The sequence below is a fragment of the Anabrus simplex genome, chromosome 1, assembly GCF_040414725.1.
Source record: "Anabrus simplex isolate iqAnaSimp1 chromosome 1, ASM4041472v1, whole genome shotgun sequence".
In the NCBI taxonomy this organism is placed as follows: domain Eukaryota; kingdom Metazoa; phylum Arthropoda; class Insecta; order Orthoptera; family Tettigoniidae; genus Anabrus; species Anabrus simplex.
The window spans coordinates 159,159,731-159,173,048 of NC_090265.1; the positions used below are offsets into that span (position 1 = coordinate 159,159,731).

General features: G+C 39.1%; 1 protein-coding gene across 1 annotated transcript in view; it reads left to right on the forward strand.

Annotated features, from left to right (window-relative positions):
• spn-E (spindle E) overlaps positions 1–13,318 on the forward strand; it is a 323,333-nt gene that overhangs the window by 536 nt on the left and 309,479 nt on the right. The gene's annotated exons all lie outside the window — the stretch shown is intronic.

The window sequence follows — 13,318 nt, forward strand, 5'->3', positions numbered from 1 at the left end:
AAAGGTTCATAGTTAAGAAAATCGGCGGTCACGCTCATGTTTCGGACTACCTACTATAACAAATGAATTCCGTAACATTGTTTGTCATTCCATCTGATTTGAAACGAAATCTGTAGAACGTTTACCGATGGCTAATTATCACGTGTTTTATCATGTTAATACTGTCTTCATTTTATAATTGTAAACATGTACTGTTTTGAAATATTGCAGTACTCTAGTTTCGATTGTTAAATGTTTGAACTTGTACGCGTTCTCAACGCCAGAAGCCCGGATTTTGAAAATAAGATAGGAATTAACAAGATATTTCGATAATTTTTGAATTTTTATGTCTATTAAGATTATAATTTATATACATTACATTGTAGATCCTAACAAAGAAAAAATGATGGAAGCAGAATTTCAGAAGTAGGCCTGTACACAGTGAAATTAAAACTTTGCTGATTTTATTGAAAACAAAAAAGAAATTGAACAGAAAACAATTCCTGTTTAGGAAGCAGAGGAAATGGAAAACAAACTATAGAGCTTGAGTTGTTAAATTAGAAAAGTACCGTAGCAGGACAATTACAATAGCTACATAGCATAATGACTTTTTCTCTTCTTGTGGTGCCTGTTCATTTCAGATGTGGGGATCAGCATGCCAACAAATCCTTTATCTGCAACTGATTGAATCATGTTTCTCAAGTTCTTCAGCCAAGAAATTCTTCCACCGGGCGAGTTGGCCGTGCGGTTAGGAGCGCACAGCTGTGAGCTTGCATACGGGATATAGTGGGTTCGAACCCCACTGTTGGCAGCCCTGAAGATGGTTTTCTGTGGTTTCCTATTTTCACACCAGGCAAATGCTGGGGCTGTACCTTAATTAAGACTGCAGCCGCGTCCTTCCAATTCCTAGGCCTTTCCTGTCCCATCATTGCCATAAGACCTATCTCTGTTGGTGCGACGCAAAGCAACTAGCAAAAAAAAAGAAATTCTTCTTCCAGGTCCTCTAATTCCTTGTATCTTCCCCTGGATAATCAATTTAGTACTTTCCAGTTGGAGAAAAGGAACAGTTGCACCAGTTTTCTGCAAGGAAATTGACTTTATGACAGACCTTTTGAAACATAGATCAGTAAGCCATGAAGAATGATGACAAAGCTCTCATACCTGCTGTCATTCATCTGAAGCAACTCATTTTGACCAACAGTGAAATTTAAATGTACACACACTTGAATACCTGAACAAAGTCTTTATGCCTTGTTTGGCATCTATACTGTCTGCAGAATGATGCATTACTCACTACGACTTAATCATAGCGGGTCACTGGTGATCAGTTAATGTACACACACCTGAATCAAGTCTGACCCTTTATATAGCCTACTGAAAGCAAGTCAACGTTCAGACATCCCTATACTAATACAACTCCGTAGTAGCTTAGTTTCCACAGCATACCTAATTCAGCATTAATTATGACATAGAACTGGCACCCACCATCTGAGAGAGTTTTGCCGGAACTTAAAATATGTATCATCATGGAATTTATTGCCATCTAGTTATCAAGGGACTATGCTAACCCAAGGTATTGAAATGATTGCTAATTCATTTGGTTGGAGTTACGTGCCATCAAATGATACAGAAAATGTGGGATTAGTTGGAAGTTTTCGATTGGGAGAAGTATTAAATAAGGGGAAAATGCCAGAAGGATTCTGTCAGAATTTTAGCATGTAGGAGCCCCTTTAACATTTTGGAATTTAACATAGTGTGAATAAAATTATTTATAGCCTAGATTGAAATGCCATCTCCCTTGACCTTAAATACAGGTTTTCGAAATGTGTAAGTTTGTGTAAGTTCCATACAAATGCCAATTGTAAAGAATTCTGAAGTACAGACAAAACTTATAATTTTATTAATATAGATGATGGAATCCATTGCTTGTGAGGTTGAGTTTACTCACTGCCTTCGTAATATACAGGCCGTACTGTAGGAAGCGCGCCAAGCCAATCAGCTGATCAATTGAGACGAGATAAGCGAATGTTACAAACTGTACTTGTGAATGTAATCCATAAGGTGGGGGCATTCTTAGGATAATTGTGACCGTTGAGAGAATTTATATTTAAGTATATTGCATGTTTTTTCTTTAAATTTATCGCATCAGGATTTACATAAACACAAGTTATTAAGATAATGAGACCTTATAGTTTAGGTTAGGCATATGGTATCTTCACGTGGTGAGTAATGTAAATTCAAGGGACGTAATACTTCTCGTGTAATTTATTCATTTAATTGTTATCGTATAACACGTTTTTGTGGAAATATAATGTGCTACATATTTAAATACAGCGTGTGAAAGTTCGCATTTGCCATAATGCTAAGAACTTGTGCGTACCACGGCAAAAATACAACTATACAAGTAAACATACATTAATATTTTCATTTTCTTCGTTTGGGGACAGGTTACCTTTATGAAAATCCCAACCAAAAAAAATTACATGTTACGAAGAATAAAGGTGTATGTTCCACTCATTTTCCAGAGCTGATGACGAGTTCTGCTTTTGACTTTCTTGTTACACAGATTTACAGCAGAGCGTTTTATTGCTGATATAGAACAAGTACGGTATAAAAGTGGACACTAACCAATGGAACCTACATATGGTTATTTCTTGGGTTCGTAATGTTGAGTACGCGCTGCCTTTTCTCCCCGAATTTAATGCGAGTAAAAACCATTCCTCGGCAGTTTCCGTGAATATGGGAAGAAACTAATAAATAATAATGTTATTTGCTTTACGTCCCACTAACTACTTTTAAGGTATTCGGAGACGCTGAGGTGCCGGAATTTAGTCCTGCAGGAGTTCGTTTACGTGCCAGTAAATCTACCGACACGAGGCTGACGTATTTGAGCACCTTCAAATACCACCGGATTGAGCCAGAATTGAACCTGCCAAGTTGGCGTCAGAGGGCCAGCGCCTCAACCGTCTGAGCCACTTATCCCGGCAGGAAGTAACTAATAGATCTGGCTAATCACTGCATTCATATTTAGGAAAACATGGGTTATTCCTAAACAAAAATTGATACAAATGTTTGTACGGAATAAAGGGTCTTGATAAAGTCTTTGAAGGATAGTGCCAGAAGTGTCAACAACAAAAAAAAAAACCAAGAAAGCTCCTGTATTTATGGCCATCTAGAGGTATGGAAGTATAGTTTATTACTGCACGTTTGTTGTCTCCATATTTGTAATAATGCATAATAATTATTTGTTGGATACATTGACGAGTAAAACACTGAAGCTTTGACCGCGTAGATCGCAAACCTACTTCTCCTAAAATTACATAGACCTGACTTACGGGTTATGATGTGATTACAGGTTAGTGATCTCACCTGTAATATTAATGCAACATTTGTAAACATTTCATAATTACAAAAGGTACAAACGCATCATGTCCTTGCATTGCACGGATCGGACGGAGGAAACAGTTCGCCTCTTTGTGTGACGTCATCGGAGGTACAGTACGGCCTGTACATTACGAAGGCAGTGGTTTACTTGGCTTTTTGGCTTTTTCAGAGGCAACTGATTTCGTGGCTATCTTAATTTTATTAATATAGATGATTGAAGCCATTGCTTGTGAGGTTGAGTTTACTTGGCTTTTTCAGAGGCAACTGATTTCGTGGCTGATCTTCTTTGAACGATGTTCTGACCTTGACGTTTGTGATGGAGGCACCTGTATGTGGTGAAAATGTTTGTCTAATTTAGTCGTTTTTATAAGTCATTTCGGTACATATTTTGCTATTTTATTTTGTCATTTTTTGTAAATTGTATTTTCATTTTTCAGCAAAAAAAAAAAAAACTAAATTAAAAAGATATTGGTCATATTTGTTGTAGAACATCATATTTTAATTTTTACCTATGTACAAGAAACATGAGTTAAGCTTGTGCTGAAAACACATTGTAACAAAGCATGGATGTTTGGGGAAAAAAAAAAAAAAAAAAATCCTACTACTTTAACAAGCTTACGAACATAATTTACACATCAGTCTGAAAAGAGAAATATCATGAGTTCTATGTTAACTGGGAGTCAGAGCTGTTCTCCTGTCAGCTGATAATTATAATGTATTGAAAATGACCTCTCACTATCAACATTAGGCCTACTGACTGGGATCCATAAATCCTTCACTGCAGCTTCTACAAAATGCCCATATTTTGACTTTATGGACAGTAGAATGGTAATCACATAAATATATTTATGTGCTCCACATTAACCACCAGCTAGATCCCCAAGCACTGTGCATAGTTCAAGATACTTTTTTTTTTTTTTTTTGCTAGTTGCTTTACGTCGCGCCGACACAGATAGGTCTTATGGCGACGATGGGACAGGGAAGGGCAGGGAGTGGGAAGGAAGCGGCCGTGGCCTTAATTAAGGTACCGTACAGCCCCAGCATTTGCCTGGTGTGAAAATGGGAAACCACGGAAAACCATTTTCAGGGCTGCCGACAGTGGGGTTCGAACCTACTATCTCCCGAATACTGGATACTGGCCGCACTTAAGCGACTGCAGCTATCGAGCTCGGTTCAAGATACTCTGACGTTGAAAGTTCTCATAGGATGGGAATGTACTTTGTTAGTTGAGAGCATTAATCATTTTCTAAATCACCTTTCATTATGCCTCTTGGATCAAAGAGTGATTCTAAATAATGTAGTCAATTATTTCACGATTTTACTTAAAATTACGTAGTTCTGCGTTTTGAGCCAAATTTACAAAATCCTTTGCAATTTTACACTTTGCGAGAAAACAGGTGCTTCTAGTGATAGAATGCTAGAAAAACAGATTGCTTTTTATCCTCTGTAATAACTAATTTTTTAATTTCTGAATGAATATATGGATTTGTTACACAGTTAAGCCTCATTATTACTGAAACACTGTAAAACCTCCATTAACTGAACCTCTGTCAACTACAAATCGGTTTAATTGAAACATATAACTGAATTTTTATTATGAAATTTAAACGTTTTCCTGTGTCTCTAAAATTGAAAATTTGTTTGATGTACAGTATTATCATGTTATAGCTTTTTTTTTTTTTTTTTTGCTATGTGCTTTACGTCACATGGCCAAATCTCCCAGTAGCTTATTTTTAATTTCAACACTTAATGGGGAAAATTTAAGGGGAAAGTGGCTGCAGTCATGAAGGAATGTAGTTATCACAAAACAGGTCAGAGGAATGCATGTGAGCTCAGCACTACTTATTATTTACGCAAGGGGGCTAGACCCACCCTGTTGTGATGTCACATACTGATGGCCTTTGGATTATTTATTTGGTACTAATATCTTACCGGGCTAGTTGGCTATGCGCTTAGGGACGTGCAACTGTGAGCTGGCATCTGGAAGATAGTGGGTTCAAACCCCTGTCAGCAGCCCTGAAGATGGTTTTTCCGTGGTTTCCCATTTTGACACCAGGCAAATGCTGGGGCTGTACCTTAAGGCCATGGCCGCTTCCTTCCCACTCCTAGGACTATCATATCCCATCGTTACCATAAGACCTATCTGTGTCGGTGCGACATACAGCAAATTGTAAAAAAATACTAATCTCTTTGACCAGATATTGTTTTGACTTGTACTGATGCGGCGATATTGTGATGCCTAAAATATATTAACCTGCTGATCACGACACCTCGTTATCTTCAGGAGGCGCTGGCCTTTGACTCCAACTCGGCAGGTTCGTCCGTGGTATTTGAAGGTGCTAAAATACGTCAGCTTTGTGTCGGTAGATGTACTGACATGTAAAAGAACTCCTGCGGTACTAAATTCCGGCACCTCGGCGTCTCCAAACACTGTAAAAGTAGTTAGTGGGACGTAAAGCAAATAACATTATTATTATTATTATTATTATTATTATTATTATTATTATTATTATTATTATTATAATATCTGCAGGACTTGGGCTGAGCAGCGGTTGCTTGGTAAGTCATGGCCCTTCGGGGCTGTTGCACCATGGGGTTAGGTTAGGTTAAAATAATTAAACAAACGGTTGTTATTAATTATTAAACATGGCACAGTCAATTGTTATACAGTAAGCAAGTGTTTTAAATCATAAATAATCACTTTAAATGGAAATCAGTAATGTTAAATTACCTCCAAACTTGGACCTACAGAATCCCAATGTTAGCTTTGAATGGAAGTTTTTGAAAACAGTCTTTGAAGACAATCTGTTGGCTACTGAAAATGATGAGTCTGCAGATAAGGTAAAACTGTCTTTGCTAACGAATACGATGGGCTCTGACGAACAGTGTGTTAAAGGGCTGTTGACCTAGATGTTAGGCCTCGTTAAAGAGCAAGCATTGTTCTATTAAGCACAAACCTATTAATTCCGATAGACACCAGTAGTATGTTTTTAATTGTGACCGGTGCCGGTTAAAATATGGCGAGACAGTGCCCCACATTTGGGAAAATCAATTTGAAAACATATGCAAGGATCAGACTATATCGCCGTTGCGTCTGAAAATATTATGTGACAATGTTGTCGAACAAGTACTGACATGCAGCACATATATCATTAAGAATCATAGTTCTTTGATAAAAATTCGCACAATATTGAACCTTAGATAACTGAACCTTACAGACCAGAGATCTAAACTGAAATATTTCACATCAATCAATCAATCAATCACTACTGATCTGCATTTAGGGCATTCGCCCAGGTGGCAGATTCCCTATCTGTTGTTTTCCTAGCCTTTTCTTAAATGATTGCAAAGAATGATTTGTCTGGGCATCATACAATGATTCTAAGAAATTTTCATTTTTTCTGGCACTTTTCCTAAGGAGCAGTTCAGTAAATTGAAAGAAGTTTATGGAAAATATTTTGATATAGTAGGATGTAAATCCGAATTGAGGGCAATGTTCATTTCTGAACACTTCAAAAATAAGACTGTAGCTCAAATCCAGAAGATCCTATTGACCAGTGGTCTCCATAGTGGTCTTCCTTTATAAATTGTGCACATTGGTTACAACTATTCCCGCTACATCATCATCATCATCATCTTTAGAACACACTTTCTATGCCCTAAAGCGAATAAAATATTGTCCACAATTCTCAAAGTTAGTCATCTGCATTAGGAATGATGTCTGCAGATTAGGATCATCTTGTTGAGTTGAAAGCACTTGAGGAGTTCTACAGTGACATTGCCGACAAATTCTGCAAAAAGAATCGCATGGTCGAGTTCACCTACATGTAATTAGGGTGAGCAGAATTTGAATTTACTTAATACATTGTGCTACCGCATGGTTATTAGTTGCATGCTTCCGTGGGGAATCCAGAATACGCCACTGAGATGAACAGATTATTCTTTTCATGGAGTGAACTAGGAAATAGGAGTAGTCTAAAATCTAGCAATGTTGCAATACAAACAGAACCTTGCCTGATATGTTGGGCAAATAATTGAGCACAGTATGAAAATGGATCCAGAAAAAGTTGAAACTCTTGGGAAATTGAAACTCTTGGGAAGTTGGAAACTCCCAAGTGCAAAGAGGATCTGCAATGTGTGATTGGTTCATTCAACTGTGAAAACTACACAGCAGTCATAGAGAAGATAATTTGTTTTATGGTACGGAGTCAACGCTTCCAACCTCCCTTCATGAGTTAGGATTTCACTTTGAAAATACTCAAACCGAACTGTGTCTCTACGTGAGGGCTGTTATGAATGCAGATTACAAAAGCATTGTGCAGCTTGATGAAACATTTGTAAACGCTGGCCACACCTTAACCAAGGGGTGGTCAGACAGAACCTTACAAGGCCGTCGAATTGCTCCTTGTTGGAAAGCATCCATGTCGGTCACTCATTTTGCATAGGGCCAGTTTTCTCTGGTGTTGGTAACCCGTCATGTGATGGTCTAGATACAGTCTCTCTCTCTCTTTCCCCTTCTTCCAAGGCTCCTTTTCTTTCCCTATCCTTTTTTACTGTAGCTTGAGATATCTTTAAAGCCACTGCTCTTGTTTCCAACTTTGTTAACATATATCAATGGACCTCCATTTTTCCTTTCATCTTCAAAATACTCCTGTAAGGTCCAAACCATATCGCAAGCTTGACCTGAATAACTAAGCCATGCCTTTCCTTTACGCTTGTCTTTTTTCAAGGTGAATGAATTCTTGGTTGCCCGAACTGGATGCAGCATATTGAAGTCCAATAAATAATGTGTTAAAAATTCAGACTAGGCCTACACTGAAATGCCACTCTTGATAATGATACACTTATTAATCAATTTGACCTTTTTCAGTTCTTGTTAGATCCGTATTGGCTGTTAATAATTCATCAACCTCTGAGAAACCGGGCTAATAATGGCCTGTTTGTCAATACAGCATTTGCCTGGTGTCAAAATGGGAAACTACGGAAAATCATCTTCAGGGCTGCTGACAGTGAGATTCAAACCCACTATCTCCCGGATGCAAGCTCACAGCTATGCGCCCCTAACCGCACAGCGAGGAAAAGTTTGCCAGAAGTTCTGGAGGGATGGTTTCCCATGCTCGGTGGGCCGATGACTCAGATTTGTTGTAGGCCTAGCTTGTATTTTCTCTGGTAGTATGGGGTGATAGGCTCATAAATTTCCCGTTTTTCTGCATCAATGTCAGCAGCTTGGCCACTGTAGTTTTCAAAGCGGACTGTTTATTCTGCCTACTGAAGAATTAATTTTTATGGCATGTTGGCCAGTCCTCCTCCTACTGCCATTTGCTGCCAAGCCTTGTACAGCAAAACTTCCTGTAAGACACTTCTGAATATTGGACAGTATTCAAATCCCCAGCAGAATAACCAGAACTCATATGGACGGACATTCCTAAAAACGGACGCGGACTCTTGTTAACAGAAAATAACTATGAATATAACAGAGTGTGAACAGCGCCTTCAGAATGCAGAACAAGCTGCTAAAGGAGTAAGGAGTTGAAGCTCTACTTCTTGAATGAAGGTGTCCTTGGAATGCACATAGAAAGAGTAACTAGCATTGTCAGTGTCAAGCAGACAAAAATTGATGACTCCTTAAGTTAGCCTAGTGTTTTTATGGACATTGCTTACTGTACTGGTACTGTAGGCCCTACATATTTGAATGGACGCAGAAGGCTTAGTGTTAAAGTGAAAGAAACTTCTATGGTTTTGTATATTATGAACATTAAAAATAAGTGTAAATACAGTAAGCTTATATTAGATTGCCCTACCATTCCTAATTTGATAATGTAAATTAAAGCCATGTGTATAGAAGTAGAGTATTGTGACAGCTGATGGATTCAGATCCAAAAAAGTTTCTAACTACTGGAAATATTTTCGTTTTCTGGGACTTTTCAAAAATCTCAATTTTTCTTAATAACGGACACATCTAAAAAATGGACAATATTGTTGACCGAATTGTATGGTGTCTAGCATTCTGCAGAACTTCTCCATGCGGGCATGATCCCAGAACATGTGCAAGGGTTTCTATCTATCCGTGGCATCACGTAGAGAGGTTACCTTTCTGGGACATTCCCAGAATGGATCGTATGACAGAAATGTTGGCAATCATTTTAATGGTCTCTTGCCATCCACTGCATGAAAGCCCATCGTAATTTTGTAACCAAGTATTTGGTGGTGTGTACTCCGTGAATAGTGTTACACCATTTTCTTTGGAAGGTAGATTGCTCCATTTATAGAATTTGCATTTTCTGAGTGAACCTCTTTTTAGTGGCAAGCATGCAGACCTATGTCTTCTTGTCTGGTACTAGGTGTTCATCTTCTTTGATAGCAAGTCTGACAGACACTGCAAAACTTTCTTTCCTGAGATAAAATGTAGGGATTACCGGAGAGTTGGAGAGTTCTGAAAGTGTTAATATGTTGAAGACAGGCTTTCCATGTTGAACAGAAAACACCCAGGCCCTTAAAATCTTTTCTCTGAATATAACATCATTGGGCAGCCAGAAAATTCCCTTTACAGCATTTTACTTCTGTGTATATCAGTATATCCTTCCTCAAAATTATACCTAGGCCTACTCCAGTTTTGGCTTTCAGCCTTCTGCTTTAAAATTTCTTATTTTCTTCCTTCATTTTAAAGACAAAGGCAAAACATATCTTTTTCAATCTGAGTATATCTTCCAATGTACACTCGGGAACAATTGAATTAGAGATACCTGACTAGTAGTGTGTAGCACTCACTTTCACTTTGATGACGGAGGCAGTATGGCATGACATGGACTCCACAAGACCTCGGAAGAATTGGGGGGGCTATACAGATCCATGAATACTGCACAATCTCCCATAATCCATGAAGATTGGTGAGAGCATGGTCCAAGCCATGCACATTCCTCTACCCCCTGTGGGTGGGGGACACAGATGAGGAATACACCCACGGTATCCCCTGCGTATTGTAAGAGGCTACTAAAAGGGGTGACCAAGGGATGATTGTATTAGAACCATGAAACTACTTGTGATTAGTACCATCACGTGGGGAACACCATGGGTCACCTTTACTTGAGAGTAGTACCACTATATTAGGTACACAATAGGTTTGTGATCAGTAGCAGCAGAGAGTGGGTTTACTGTGGGTTTCTAGTACCCGTGATTAGTACCATTGTGAGAAACACCACGGGTCTGGGCATTGCTTGTGATAAGAACCACTATATGAGTGACACCGTGGGTCTGCGTTGCCTGTGATTAGTACCCACTATATGAGGAACACCACGGGAATACCTTTGCCTGTGATTAGTACACCTAGGTGAGGAACACCATGGGTTTGCGTTGCCTATGAGTGGTGCCATTATATGAGAAACACCATAGGTCTGCGTTACCTGTATGACGTACAATACTTGAGTAGTACCATCATGTGTGGAACACTGCGAGTCTACACAACTTTTTATTAGTACCACAACATGACAAATACCATAGTTATACATTACTAGCGATAACTACCATTATGAGGGGTCGTTGGCCTGGATTTTGGACCCCTTTAGACAACTAGCATCCTTGATTCAGGATTGTGCTTTAGAAGGGGTCTCTTGGTCAGTAATACAGTACTGTTGTTAATGTTAGTTTCTGGGTCAGATCCACTGATTGTTTTAAATTCATATCTATCCATTCATTCTTCATCACATTTTTAATTCTGGTCAGTGGATGATTTTGAACATTTAAATTGTCATTAACCAAGCGAGTTGGCCGTGCGGTTAGGAGCGCGCGGCTGTGAGCTTGCATTCGAGAGATAGTGGGTTCAAACCCCTGTCAGCAGCCCTGAAGATGGTTTTCCGTAGTTTCCCATTTTGACACCAGGCAAATGCTGGGGCTGTACCTTATTTAAGGCCATGGCCACTTCCTTCCCACTCCTAGGACTATCCTATACCATCGTTGCCATAAGACCTATCTGTGTCGGTGCGACGTAAAGCAAATTGTAAAAAAATACTACTCTCTCTGACCAGACTCCTACTGAAGGAGGAACAAACCTGGCTAGGTTCGGGCCAGGGGCGGACCGCTGAATGGACAACTGAGGGCCATGGTCTCTGCTACGGAGAGCCTGAGTTGTGGGAGGACAATGTCTGGCTGTATGCCAGGTTTGTTCCTTCTTCAGTAGGCCTACTCACGTGGTCTCCACTTGGCATTATCATGACTGAGTTCACAGCCATGACTTTCCCCCTAGGTTGGGATCGCCCCATTCCCAACCTGCGGTTCATCTAGGTGTAGAGCAAAGTGATGTGTTGGTTCCACCACCCCGCAGTGAGCCTTCACCTCAATCACCAGCCCCACTTCACCTGAACCACCGTATCACCCATGTGGAGGAAGCATGGATGCCTCTCTAGCATGTGTGGGCGAGGCCTCCACTTCCAAGCCTTGACTTGGGCTAGCAACAATAACATTCACCTTAGGTAACACATCAAATTGCGTAAAAGTGCCGAGAAACTGCATTTTGTAAATACTTATCCCACATATACTAAGAAGTGAGCTAAGACCGACCACAGCGGTACAAATATCTCAAGTCTTGAGACATAAGAAATCATGTGTGGTTAAGGTTATTTTTAATATGTATAACTTTTGTTTTCTCAACGATTCATTTGTTTCTATACTCGTCCCTGTTTTTATCTCCTTGTAAGATGTGTATTGTTTAATGTAACGCCTTGTGTAATATAAATGCCTACACGTTTGCCTATTCCCACATTTTGGCTGATGATGACGCAAACCAGCGTTGAAACTTGTTCCAAGTACAAATACATGTTATAAATAAACTATAACATTTTTGTATTGAAAAGGTGGACCGTTTTAAGTTTTCCTATCATCCTTTCTCAGTTCAATACGGACAAAAATGAAATTCCTAGGTTTAAATTAAACATAAGAAATCTTCCAAGCATGATGCAAACTCAAGACGAGGAAGATGCCCGACAGTATTAAAACACTAGACTCATGTTAGGAAGGAGAAAGTTCGATTCCTGTCTCAAAGCCCAGTGATGAGGGCCCTGAGTGAAGTACCAAAAACCTGCTCGTTTACACAGTCGTAAAATTTCTGTCAAAATAAGCATCTAACCATGGGCATAATGTAAATTTTTTACAAGTATGAATATTTGACATAACTTGTTCAGTCTCAAGTAGAATTATTGAAAGATGCACTGTGTCTCCTTCCAAGTGTTGCAGCTGTTCTGCTTTATGACGTCCATAGTTTCTGTAAACAATACCAGGTGAATGCGATCTGAAGATGGTCCCTTAAGCATGTTCACCGCCAGTTGCTTTTCCGGTACTTGTGCTAATTACTGCAATGACGGGACGTTAACGTACATATTCATAGGGTGACATAGCTGTCCTTTCATGAGATAGCGTTAATTTGAAAAATGTTTGATAGGGGATTTAATGTTGATGGGACTGAAATGTCTGTACTGTTAATGCCAGGAACAGATAATGTGGGATTTTTAAAACATGATTTAATTTGGATGCTCACAGGACCACATTTTTTGAACCCTGAAGAATACGGGAAAATGTTTATGGAAATGGATAATCGAGGTTCCTCTGTACTGTTTCTTTTATATTACTTCCAAATGTAAAAAATCTCTTTTTTGCTGTTTGATTTCACATGGAATGCCCCATACAGATTATGATGCTGTGTCTTAAGCAATTCTTGGGAAGGGAGAAGTTCTGGATTTGATTCTCATCATGCCAATGTTTCCACTGTACTGTACATCTCAATGTATGTCAAGTACACTAGATGACATAATAGCTGCAGAGATTCATTCAGAATGATAGAGATAATGTAGTTTTGAAGTCTTCAAGGCCAAAGTTCTTGGACCTTGATAATGTTGATATATAAACAAATACTGGATGATGAATTGGGGTAGTCTGGATAAACATTGTAATGTGCTTGTGCCTGATT